Here is an 11940-nt window from a genome sequence, read left to right as displayed (position 1 = left end):
TTCATGTTGTGTGAGCCAGGGTTAAGGCTAGCATTGGGGCAATAATATATAAATTGATGATGTTGATGGACATAGTAATTCTTTAATAAATAACTTAAAGCCTCAGCAATGGTTTGTAATAATCCATGGGGGCTGATGATTTTTGGCCCTTTCTGGATTTGTATATAGCCTAGGATTTTCCATTTAGTTAATATGAAGGAATGCTCTGGTCAATTAAATCGGGTCATTTGTGAAAGAATGTTCATTATAAACATATTCTTAGGAAGAGGACTTGAACCCACGCAGATAAAGGTTTCAATTTTACATAATTGCTGGGCTCTGCCACCGAAACAAACCGTGTTCTACAGTAGGGTATGTATAAATAAATTGAATGTAGATTATATCATCATTTAGTTTACAGACATTTTGTAAAGTAAGCTGTATTGCTCTTGTTCTTTCATACTGAAAGAAATCTTCAATAGACAGCAAGCAACCAGGATGACTCCAGTCTGAACTCAGATCACGTGAGACTTTAATCGTTGAACAAACAGACAATTAATAGCAGTTATAACATTGACATGTCCTGATCCAGCATCAACGTCATAAACCATATTGCCGATATGAACTCTAGAATACAATTACACTGTTATGCCTAGTAAAACTTGTTGCGTTGATCAGTGTTTTAGAAGAACAGGTGATAAAGCATTTTGACTAGCTGGTCTAAATTTTAATCACTCAGAGGTGGTTGTATTCTCCAAAAAATAAATGGCGAATGGACTCATGGCACACCGGCTTCAGTAGTTGTGGCACGTAGGCTCAGTAGTTGTGGTCGCCTGGCTTAGATGCTCCGTGGCAAGTGGGGTCTTCCCGGACCGGGGATCGAACCCATGTCCCCTGCATTGGCAGGTGAATTCTTAACCACTGCATCACCAGGGAAGTCCCAGAATTGCAGTCTCCCTTTTAATATACCTTAAGCCCAAATAATCCATGGAAAATTGTTACAAAAAATAAAACAATGAAATATTGTAAGGACTGTAACACAAGCATATAGTACACAGTTCATGTAGACACATCCCAAGCAGTTACAAAGTATATTAAAAGGGAGGCTGCAGTTTTAAAGAATAAGATAAATTATACCCACGAACTCCCAATCTTTCCTGAAACGTTGCAACCTGAAACCCTATTGTAGGAAGCAGAAGATTCCAGGAGACATTCTACAAGTGAAGGACTCTAAACCCTATGGGTCGATAAGGAATTCTGGAAGGAAGGTGTCCTCACCCAAGGAGAGAAGGTTCCTAACCTTGTCTACCATCACATCCCTGTAACAATTCTCATTGATCTTGGTCCAGACATTCACAGTCCTCTTGAGAGAAATGTATGGGCACATAATGGAATGTCAGCAGTCGCTGAAACTAAAAGTACACATATAGTGTGGCCACGGGAAGAGTTCATAATATGACCCGAGAAGAAAACAGCAAGTTAAGAGAACTGTTTTTAATTTAGAAGACTGTCTTGAATTATCCACTAATATATATATATATATATATGTATGTATGTACTTTTTTTACACAGTAAGTTTCTCTATCTTATTTCTTACTACAAGAAAAGAGTATGGCATGTGACCCACAAAACCAGTATAGAGACTATACTTATCTGGAAAAGAAATGATAAAATGATGGTTTCAACACAGGCATATGCATTTTTGAGTGTTTTATTTATATCAAACTGGATAAAATGTGTGTATTTCTCAGCCAGAAAAGACATGTCAAGGTAGAAATGAAACTTTTAACAATTCATGGGTACACAAGTACACTGGGGAGATTTTAAAAGTGCAGATTCTGATTCAGTAGTTCTGGTGGGCTTGAATTCCATTTTTTTAAACAAGCTCTTGTTTAACTAGTGATGCCACACTAGTTAAACATGAGTTAAACTAGTCTATGATTCATTAACCACAATTGGGAATAGCAGAGACATAATAAGGAAAGGTAAAAATTCATAGTTAACTTTGAACTTAAAGTGTTTTATGGATTTTACACGTTTAATAGAATAGTCAGCACAGCAGCAACAATCATTTGTGAATATTTACTAGAGACCGTGTATCTTTCTAACTTTTTTGTGTAGGATTCCAAGAAAAAGGCCTGGGCTGCGGCCTCAGTGGGCGGGGCCTCCAGGACGTGCCGCCCCTCCAGGACCCCCGACGGGGCCTTGCGCTCCTGGCGGCTCCCTCCCACGGCGCCTCCCTGCCTCCCGGAAGGCCTCGGGGAAGAGCCGTCCCACCCCCTAAGCCCAGAACGGAGCCCGCGTTTCCGCAGAGCTGGAGCTCCCTCAGCTCGGTGTCTCCTTTCGCCGTCACGGAACTATCCGGGAGCCCGAGGGGAGGGCGGCCTCACTGAGGCTGCCGGCTCTTGAGGGGCCCCAGCGGCCGAAGCCGCGACAGTCGTGCGGACGGCGGGCCGGTAAGTGGGCGGCGACCCTCTGGCTTGTCCGGTGCCAAGGCGGCTGGGCAAGACCAGCTTCTGAGGGGCAGGGGTTCGCTGCCCCCCGCCGATGCTGTGCAGAAAGAGCGGCCCCCAGCGTCTGGTCCCGGGGAACTTCGGTCCCTCCTCTCGCGCCTGCCCTTGGCCTGGCTCGCGGGGCGTGGGGGTCGTGGGGAGGGGGTCGGCCTGAGCGTCCTGAGGGGAAACGGGGCAAGGAAGGCACAGGGGCCGGCTGCAGCGTCCCGCCCCTACTCCCGACTGCGGGGAGAGCGGCTGAAAACTCCTCCCGAGGCTCGCAGGCCCCTTATTCAGCTGAGTCCCTCTGCGCTCCTTCCTCCCTGAGCTAAAGTATCGGGGGTGGGGGGGGACAGGGCAGGGGGCTGACGCAGGTAATGGGGAACATCAAAAGGTGATTGTTAACTAAGGAAAACCAGCTCTCCCAACGTGAGGAATGTAGCGCTTTTCTTTGTATGCGAAGATGCCAGAGTCTGGGCTCCCTGAAATCCTTCCTTTGATATGCCCCTCAGCTCTCTGAGGCCTGCATTCTGTATTTGCATATCCTGAGTTTCTCAGGGCCCGCGGCTCACACTGGAGGGCTGCAAGTGCTGATGACTGTGACATACTTTGTTTACTGAGCTGGCAAGAAATATTCCATTTCTCACAGGCTTGAGGGGCAGACGGTGAAAAAGTGTCAGAGAATCTCACTCAGCATGTACTTTGGTTTACATATAGATAATATTTATACGTAACTATGCTAATAGAGGTTCTCAAGTCCAATCAACTTGTACTACTGCCCTCTGTGTATTCATTTCATCAATATTCATAAGATAAATGCCTATAGATCTTAATCCATTTAAGTAGGATAATGATTTTAAAGGAAACAATAGAACAACAAAACCTTTACCACTAAAGGCTGGGTCTGCAACAACCTAAATAAATGTTCCATTGTTAAAATATTGAAAGGTGTATTCAATAGAAATATCAACAAAAATGACAAATAATAAGGGCAGCAGAATGTTGAAATGTTCTATTTTTATCATTAAAGTGGCAGAAAATCATTTATTAGTAGGCACTGGGGGCAGAAGATGCCTGATTTTATATCTTTGTCATATTTGTACAGTTGTTTCAACAAGTTACTTAAAGACAAAATGGAAAAACAAGGAGGTTTGTGCCTGAGATCATGTTGATGTGAAACCGGGGATGGCCACCTTGTGCCAGGTGAGTTAAGTTTACCTGACAGGTAGACCGCAGAGCCCCTGAGAAGCAAGGGTTGGAATTTTTCTGCTGGGTGCCCCTTAGGTTCTGTGACTTGACTGATTGTGAGTCATGTTTCGGTAAAGACCTGGTCACAGGAAAAGGGTGAGAAAAGAGTGATTTGGGGAGCAGCTAACAACATTCATCACGGCTCACGGCCTGAATGAATTTTAAAGAAACAGGAAAACAAATGCTTCTTATGGAATCAGAGAATGTGAGGGCTGGACAATCCCACAGAATGAGGAACACCCGTCCCATTTTCCAGATGAGAAAACAGAGGCCCAGCAAGGTGAAATCCCTCACACAAGTTGCACCCGTCTCTCTTCCCCACTACATGGTCCATGAAAGCAGGACTCTTCCTGTCATGATCACTGCTGAACCCCAAAAAGGGCCATGTATCTAGCAGCCGCTCCAAAAATTTTGGTTGACTGTAGGAACAATGCTATTCCTTTCTTTCTCACTCTTATTCAGGACTGTGCCAAGAACTCCCCACTTTTCAATGTAATTCGTTTAATGTAAATATGAATTGAGTTTTGTTGTGATGAGGACTTAGGCTTTGAAGGTAACAGACTTGATTCAGATCCTGGTTCTGCCACTCAATAGCTGTTTGGCTTTGGGAAAATTACTAAACCTCTCTGAGCTTATTTCCTCCTTTGTAAAGTGGGGATAAATGTATCTGAGCCAGCAGAGAACTTGCACGAGAGATGTGCACTAAATATTGGTCTTTCTCACTCGCCCACACCATCTGTCTGTTCTTCCCAGATAAGTTGTACAGAAGGATATAGTACTTTTAAAAATTAATTAATTAATTAATTAAATTTTGGCTGCGTTGGGTCTTCATTGCTATACGCGGGCTTTCTCTAGTTGTGGCAAGCAGGGGCTATTCTTTGTTGCAGTGCGCGGGCTTCTTATTGTGGTGGCTTCTCTTGCTGCACTTGTTGTGGAGCACCGACTCTAGGTGCGCCGGCTTCAGCAGTTGTGGCCTGCAGGCTCACTAATTGTGGCACATGGGCATAGCTACTCTGCGGCATGTGGGATCTTCCCTGACCAGGGCTCGAACCCATGTCCCCTGCGTTGGCAGGCAGATTCTTAACCACTGCGCCACCAGGGAAGTCCCATATAGTTCTTTATAAAGAGGGGTTTTAATTTATTTCAGATAGTGTACATTTTTCTTGTAGAAAAGATTTTTCCACTATAGTAACATTAACATGCGATACCACTACAAATGCAGTATTATATGGGTTAGATATTATCATTAATTTTATAAGTAATTGGGCAAAGACCAAAGCACTAGGTACTGGGGAGTAAGAAGACTCAAATCTTGGGTGCCGCCACGCCAATTTCAAGAGCAGGGTGTGTTCTGCAAATCCATGTTTCATCTGGTCTTTGTTTCTCATCCATCCTCTGTATCTGCCTTTCTCAAGAAGGCTCAGAACCTCCACTTTCAGACCCTCCCGGCTGGCTGTGCCCCAGCTCCCGTCCTGGACCCTCTGCATGCATGGGTGTGCCTGCTCTCCCTGTGCATCACCAGCTTTGCCAGGGAGCTGCTGTATCGTGCACTGCTTGCTGTACCCCAGAGTACCTAGACCCTTCTGGTACATGAAGTACACTCTCATCACCATGAGTGCACGCCCATCCCCTTACCTTATATCTTGCCTCTAAGCCAGGTTTGGGGGTGACTACAGTGTGCGTTCAGCTCGGTGAGCTGCTGGGATCAAAGTGAAGTTCCCAACTTTTGAAGTTGCAGGCTTGAGGGGCACAAAGTGATTTAAAGTCGGGTCACTTGACTTAAAGGGGGGGCTGATTGATTTAAAGCCAGGGCAGCTGACTTAAACTCCGATTCTCTCAGCTGCAGGACAAGACCAACTTTGGCGGTGCACGGGTTCGCTCCAAGGCAGCACTGCTGTTCAGGAAGAGCTTCCAGTAGCGCCTTAGTGCAGGGAGACTTGGTGTGTTGTCTTGCAGCTGCCCTCAGAGGGGGGCCACCTGCTCTTCTGGAGGAGAATCAGGGAGGGGGAAGTGCAGAGTCCCGACTGGAGTTGCGGCACCCCTTGTCTGATGGCAGGGAAAGGGGGCGGGGCTGTGTGGTGTCCTGGGGCTGGACTCACCGGGCGGACTCAGCTTCTCAGCCTCCTAACCTCCCTGCACACACCCCACAAGAGTTTCCAATAATATGTAATTGCGCCTTAGGTTCTCGGTCTTCAAACTCATACCCAGGCTCCCAGGTCGCTTGATTCAGCCAATTCCTCTGTACTCTTTCTTCTATTAGATACAGTCCGTGAGAGAGGGGCTGGGGGATGGGACTGGAGGGACCCCGGCAGCACTGGCCTCAGCTGACTAAAGAGATCCGGGGCCTGCGCTCTCACATATGTCCGAGGACCCTTAAGGCGGAATCGAGGGGCCTAGTTAGAGGCAGTCCTTGCTGCCTCAAGTGAGTATGGATCACCGTCGGGTGGGGAGCACGCTGATCCCTGAGAAGTACTGTTAGAAGCATGTGTTCCCTCGGCTTCAAGGACATGGGTGGGCTTCAGGGCTCCAGTTCCCCTCCAGGCCACCAGGTCCGACTGCACCCCAGCGGCCTTGCAGACCTGGCTTCCTGTCCCAGAACTTGTCAGGCTCCAGGAAGATTCCAGACTGCAGAGATGGTGCCTGAGTGCTCCAGCTTAAGAAGTGCTGTCCCTGGGGACCCAACAGTGGAGGGAGGAAGGGTGAAGGGAGTAGGGGGGTGGGGTAGGGAGGGGTGGCTGCCCTGGGAAACGTTGAGAGAGAAATATTGCCCCCACACCCCTTGCCCCCTGCAACTGACCCACTGATGCCATAGGATCTCAGGGCCTTTTAGTCAGAGATGCCTATGTTTCTTTACTCCTGTGTTCAAAACTATGCAAAACCAACTCTTCATCCACTTGCTGCCTTGCCAGGACTTTTAAAGCACTGTTCTTTTGAAGCACTCGTTCCCTAAACTGCAGTTTGGAGCTGTCCCAGCTATTTAAAAGTGTTCTCCTTAAACTGAGACTAAATCCTACTCTTTTGGAAAAACGACCTTCACTTCAGAGGAGATCGTCTTTTCTGCCCATTCCTTCTTTCTACTGCCCTCTTAAGCACCCCTGTGCTCAAAGAGCTTGGTGATTTATTTTTTGCTTGATGTCACAAACAAACCTTCCCCATGCACCCCAAAAAGCTTTTCTGGAACATAGATGTTTCAAAACCATGACAGTGTTTTGCAGTTAGTATACAGTGGGTAGACGCCTAGCAATCCCTCCAAGAGCCAGAGGTGAGCGACACCTTTACTTATTTGATTGGATGTCCTTCAAATTTAGGAAGGTCCCATTCTTATGCCCCAGCAGATAAGACAGAGCCCTGGATGGCTGTGGCTGTGATTAGATAGCTTCTGATGATTTTATTTCCCTTACTGAGCTGCTGCTTCTAGGTTAAATTCATTTTATTACCTGTCCATTTTTTTTTCCTTTGTGGTTCGTGGGCCTCTCACTGTTGTGGTCTCGCCCGTTGCGGAGCACAGGCTCCGGACATGCAGGCTGGGCGGCCATGGCTCACAGGCCTAGCCGCTCCGCAGCATGTGGGATCCTCCTGGACCGGAGCACGAACCCGTGTGCCCTGCATCGGCAGGCGGACTCTCAACCACTGCGCCACCAGGGAAGCCCTACTTGTCCATTTTTAAACAAAGACTGACAAAGTCACTGTAATAGGTCAGGAGTCTGAGCTCAGGGTTGGTCAAAGGTACTCACAGGGAGGAAGGTCGATAAAAGTAGGTGGGTAAAATAGGAGGGTTGGCAAGTACAGCCAGGACCACCGTGTTCACCGTGTGTACTAATAAAGGCCAGAATCTCCTCATTTATCTCTGGTGGGAAGTTCTGATGGTTTCACAGGATCAAACTCAAATCATATTCAAACTAGGGGGCTTCCCAGAGGGTGCTGAAGCACCGGCAGAGCCCACCTGCACTCCCACTTTCGCACTCCAGGGTCAGAGTTGGGTTTGGAGATGGGGTTGTTGTAACCCCAAGGAGGTGAGCAGAGAGGAGGAGTTGATTACCGGTCTCCTCTGACTCTCTGGCCCAAATTGCCTGGCTTCACAGGGGGGGACAGGGTTTTGCTTTCAGCGACTGATGGGGCACTTCCAGGCTGGTGGGGTTGCCCAGTGGCCCAACAGCCTGACAGGCTGACTGCGGTGTGACCGCCCTTTGTTTCTCCAGCATCTGTACATCAGGAGGTGCATGGTTGCGGGAGCCCATTCACCGCCCTCCCCCAAGGGGGATGGCACCTTCCCTGGCTGTACCCTGTGATCACCAGGTACTTGAAATGAATGCAAGTTTTTTGACTTCAAGGAAAAGCTCACATAACCGCTGCTGCCTCGTAATGTGTGGGATTTACGATAATGGAAAGACATTAAAAAGTACAGGTAGAAAACTCACCTGTTGGTCTCCATGTAGGAGTTTATTTTGCACGAATCCCTCCTACATGAGTAGATAGCAGAGGTTTATTTTTGTTCCCGTGTGTGTAGTTGTGGCAGAGGATGTAGGTGTGGTGATTTGAAGCCCTCAAAGAAATATTCTCAGAACTCACCAGACTTTTCCTGATTGGAACGGAAAGAGACCTGGAAAAGGAGGAAAAGAAAAGGAGGAGGGAGAATGAATGACTGTTTCTCAGTAAATTCACCTTCCTGGTTGATTGCTCTGTCTTCTCATTTCTTTTAACTTCTATGTATGTCTAATGGAAAAATATAGGAAGGCTGATTTTTATGCTTTAAAAGATTTTACATCACAAAGAAACTAGAAGTGGCTAACAGAACTTATTCAAGTCAATGTTACATAGAGACTTTGATATTAAATTTGTATACTAAAATGGGTTAATCCAAATTTTCTCTTTCTTTTTGAGTGAATATTTGTAACTAATTTTTGTAGATAATAATTTATCCTAGATATACAAAATTGTGAGAATGGGTACCATTTTTAACCACTTAAATGAATAGATCATACACTTTAAATGCCAATGTTGTGTGTTACATGTTGTTTTTCAATTCATTGATTTCCAAGACTTGTGTTTAATTGATTTCTATCTAATAACCAGTGTATCCCCTTTATTGTTTCTTACTTTATATTTTATTGATCTATAGTTAATTTACATTATTATATTAGTTTCAGAGGTACAACATAGTGCTTCATAAATGTTTAGCTTGTTCTCCATTTATACTTATTATAAAAGAGTGGCTCTATCCCCATGCTATACTGTACGTCACTGTAGATTATTGATTTTATACATAGTGGATTCTTCCTCAGAATCTCCTACCACTATTTTGCTCCTCCACCTTGTCTCTCCCTGCTGGTAACCACTAGTCTGTTCTTTAATCTGTGAGTCTGTTTTGTTCTTGTTGTTGTTGTATTCAATTTTTTAGATGCCACGTGTAACTGATAACCTACCAGGCTTGTTTTCTCTGCGGCTTATTTTACTAAGCATAATACCCTCCAAGTCCATCCATGTTCTTGCAAATGGCAAAATTTCATTTCTTGCTGAAGTCATCATGAAAAATCTTTTTTATCCCCTAACCTATTGATGAAGACTTAGTTTGAGTCTATATCTTCGCTATGGCAAATAACACTGTTATGAACATCGGTGTGCAGTTATTTTTTTGAAATAATGTTTTTGCTTTCCTCTTATATACCTGAGTGAAATTGCTGGATATTATGGTAGTTCTATTTTTAGTTCTTTGTGGAACCTCCATTCTGCTTTCCACAGTAGCTACACTAATTCACATTCACATCAAGAGTGTACAAGAGTTTCCCTTTCTCCACATCCTCACTAACCTTTGTTATCTGTGACTTTTTTGATGACAGCCATTCTGACAAGACTGAGGTGATATATCTCATTGTTTTGATTTGCATTTTATTGCCGGATTAGCTATGTTTAGCATCTTTGTGAGTTCTGGCTGTCTATCTGTATTTTTTCTTTGGAAAAATGTCTATTTAGGTCTTCTCATTTTTTATAAAAATATTTTGTGTGTTGTTCTGATATTGAGTTTTATGTGCTGTTTCTGTAGTTTAGATATGAACCCTTGCGTGGTCATCTTTTTGGTGTTAACCTCTTATGTGCAAATATTTTCTCTACTTCAGCAGGTTGTCTTTTCATTTTGTCTTTGGTTTACTTTGCTGTGCAAAATCTTTTAAGTGTAGTGAAGTCCCATTTGTTTATTTTTGCTTTTGTTTCATTTGCCTTTGTAGACTGAACCTAAAACTGTTGCTATCATTTATGTTGAAGAATGTTCTGTATTTTCCTCTAGGGGTTTTATGGTCCTACATTTAGATCGTTATTCAGTTTTGCGTTTGTTTTATATATGGTGTGCTAAAATACTCTAATTTTATTCTTTTCCATGTAGCTGACCGATTTTCCCAGTACCACTTATTGAAGAGACAGTTTTTTCTCCATATTGCCTGCTTTGTCATAAATCAAGTAAATATAAGTGTGTGGGCTTATTTCTGGGATCTCTATTCTATTCCAGTGATCTTTGTGTCTGTTTTTGCTCCGGTCCGATTCTCTTTGATTACTCTTGCTTTTCAGTATAACCTGAAGTCAAGGTGCGTGATGCCTCCAGCTCTGTTCTTTCTCAAGATTGTTTGGCTATTTGGGGTCTTTGTGTTTCTATACAAATTTTAAAATTACTTTTTCAAGTTCTGTGAAAATGCTTTGGTATTCTGATAGGGATTGCATTAAATCTGTAGATTGTCTTTGGTAGTATGGTTATTTTAACAGTATTAATTCTTCAAGTCCATGTACCTGCTATATTTTCCCATCTTTTTCTGTTACCTTCAGCTTCTTTCACCAATGGCTGATAGATTTCTGAGCACATGTCTTTTACCTGCTTAGGGGTGTTTGTTCCTAGGTATCTTATTCTTTTTGTTGTGATTGCATATGGTATTGTTTTCTTATTTTTTTTCTTTCTGGCAGATTTGAGTTTTGTTTTTTCTTCTTTTTCTAATTCCTTCAGGTGTAATGTTAAGTTGTTTATTTGATATTTCTCGTTTCCTAAGAATAAGCTTGTATCACTATAACTTTTTCTTGTTTCCTAAGAATAAGCTTGTATCACTATAACTTCCCCCTATAACTTCCCACACTGCGTTGGCTGTGTCCCATAGATTTTGGATCATTGTGTGTTCATTTTCATTTGCCTTGGGTATTTTTAGAATACCTCTTTAATTTCTTCAGTGTTCCTTTCTTCCCCTTTTATTCCCTTCATCTGTGATGTGAGGACTATCTTTAATATTATGTTTGGATTTCTTTCAGTTGTGTGTGTGTGTCTGTGTGTGTGTATCTGTGTGTGTGTCTGATTAAGTTGCTGAGCTCTGAATTTCACATGGACACTAACAACACTGCATTGTTACTCTGCTCCCCCACAGTTACTGAATTTGACCTTGTATTTTACATTTACTTGTTTTGTGTATCCCTTAACTTCTTGTTGTGAATATACATGATTTTATTAGTGTTTTCTTTCATCCTTCCTATTAGCTGTGTATATGGTTGATTTACTGCCTTTGTTGAATATTTGCCTTTTCCAATGAGGTTTTTCCTTTAGTAAGTTTCCTTTCCTAATTTTTATGTTTCAGTCGTGGCCTTTTCTTTTTCACTGAGAAAAGCCCTTTTAAGAGTTCTCATAAAGCTGTTTTGGTGATGCTGAGCTCTTTAAGTTTTGCTTCTCTGTAAAACTTTAGATCTCACCATCAAATCTGAAGGAGAGCCTCGCTGGATAGAGTATTTTTGGTTATAGACTTTCCCCTTTCATGACTTTAAATATACCATGCCACTCCCTTCTGGCATGCAGAGGTTATCCTGAAAAGTCAGCTGATAACTTTATGCAAGTTCCCATGTTTGTAACTTGTTGCTTTTCCTTTGCTCCGTTTAATAGTGTCTTTTTATCTTTATTTTTTTTGCCATTTTAATTACAATGAGTCTTGGTGTGGTCCTATTTGGGTTAATCCTGTTTTGCCCTTACTTTGTTTACTGGACATGGATGTCTGTTTTCTTTCCCAGGTTAGGAAAGTTTTCAGCTCTTATGTCTTCAGGTATGTTCTACACTGCTTTCTCTTTCCTTTTTGCTTCTGGGACCAGTATAATGCAAATATTAGTACACTTGATGTTGTTTCACAAGTCTGTTCAACTTTCCTCATTTCATTTTAATCTATTGTTTTACCCTTCATCTTCAGTGATTGCCAGTTCTCTGCCCTTC

At 43.4% G+C, this 11940-nt stretch overlaps 1 long non-coding RNA gene across 1 annotated transcript in view; it reads left to right on the top strand.

Moving 5' to 3' along the window:
- Window positions 1-2244: 2244 nt before the first annotated feature.
- LOC149743810 (uncharacterized) overlaps window positions 2245-11940 on the top strand; it is a 42858-nt gene continuing 33162 nt past the window's right edge. Inside the window, exons 1-2 of the long non-coding RNA XR_016391765.1 lie at window positions 2245-2435; window positions 3577-3674. This is a non-coding gene — a long non-coding RNA (uncharacterized LOC149743810). The remainder of the gene's footprint in view (window positions 2436-3576; window positions 3675-11940) is intronic.

The sequence above is a fragment of the Delphinapterus leucas genome, unplaced genomic scaffold (genome assembly GCF_059928025.1).
Source record: "Delphinapterus leucas isolate spDelLeu-1000000601 "Yukka" unplaced genomic scaffold, BTC_Dleu_Yukka2 spDelLeu_asBTCV2_sq74, whole genome shotgun sequence".
NCBI classification, from domain to species: domain Eukaryota; kingdom Metazoa; phylum Chordata; class Mammalia; order Artiodactyla; family Monodontidae; genus Delphinapterus; species Delphinapterus leucas.
Note: the sequence above shows the minus strand (reverse complement) of the source record. Positions and strands in the feature narration are given on the sequence as shown.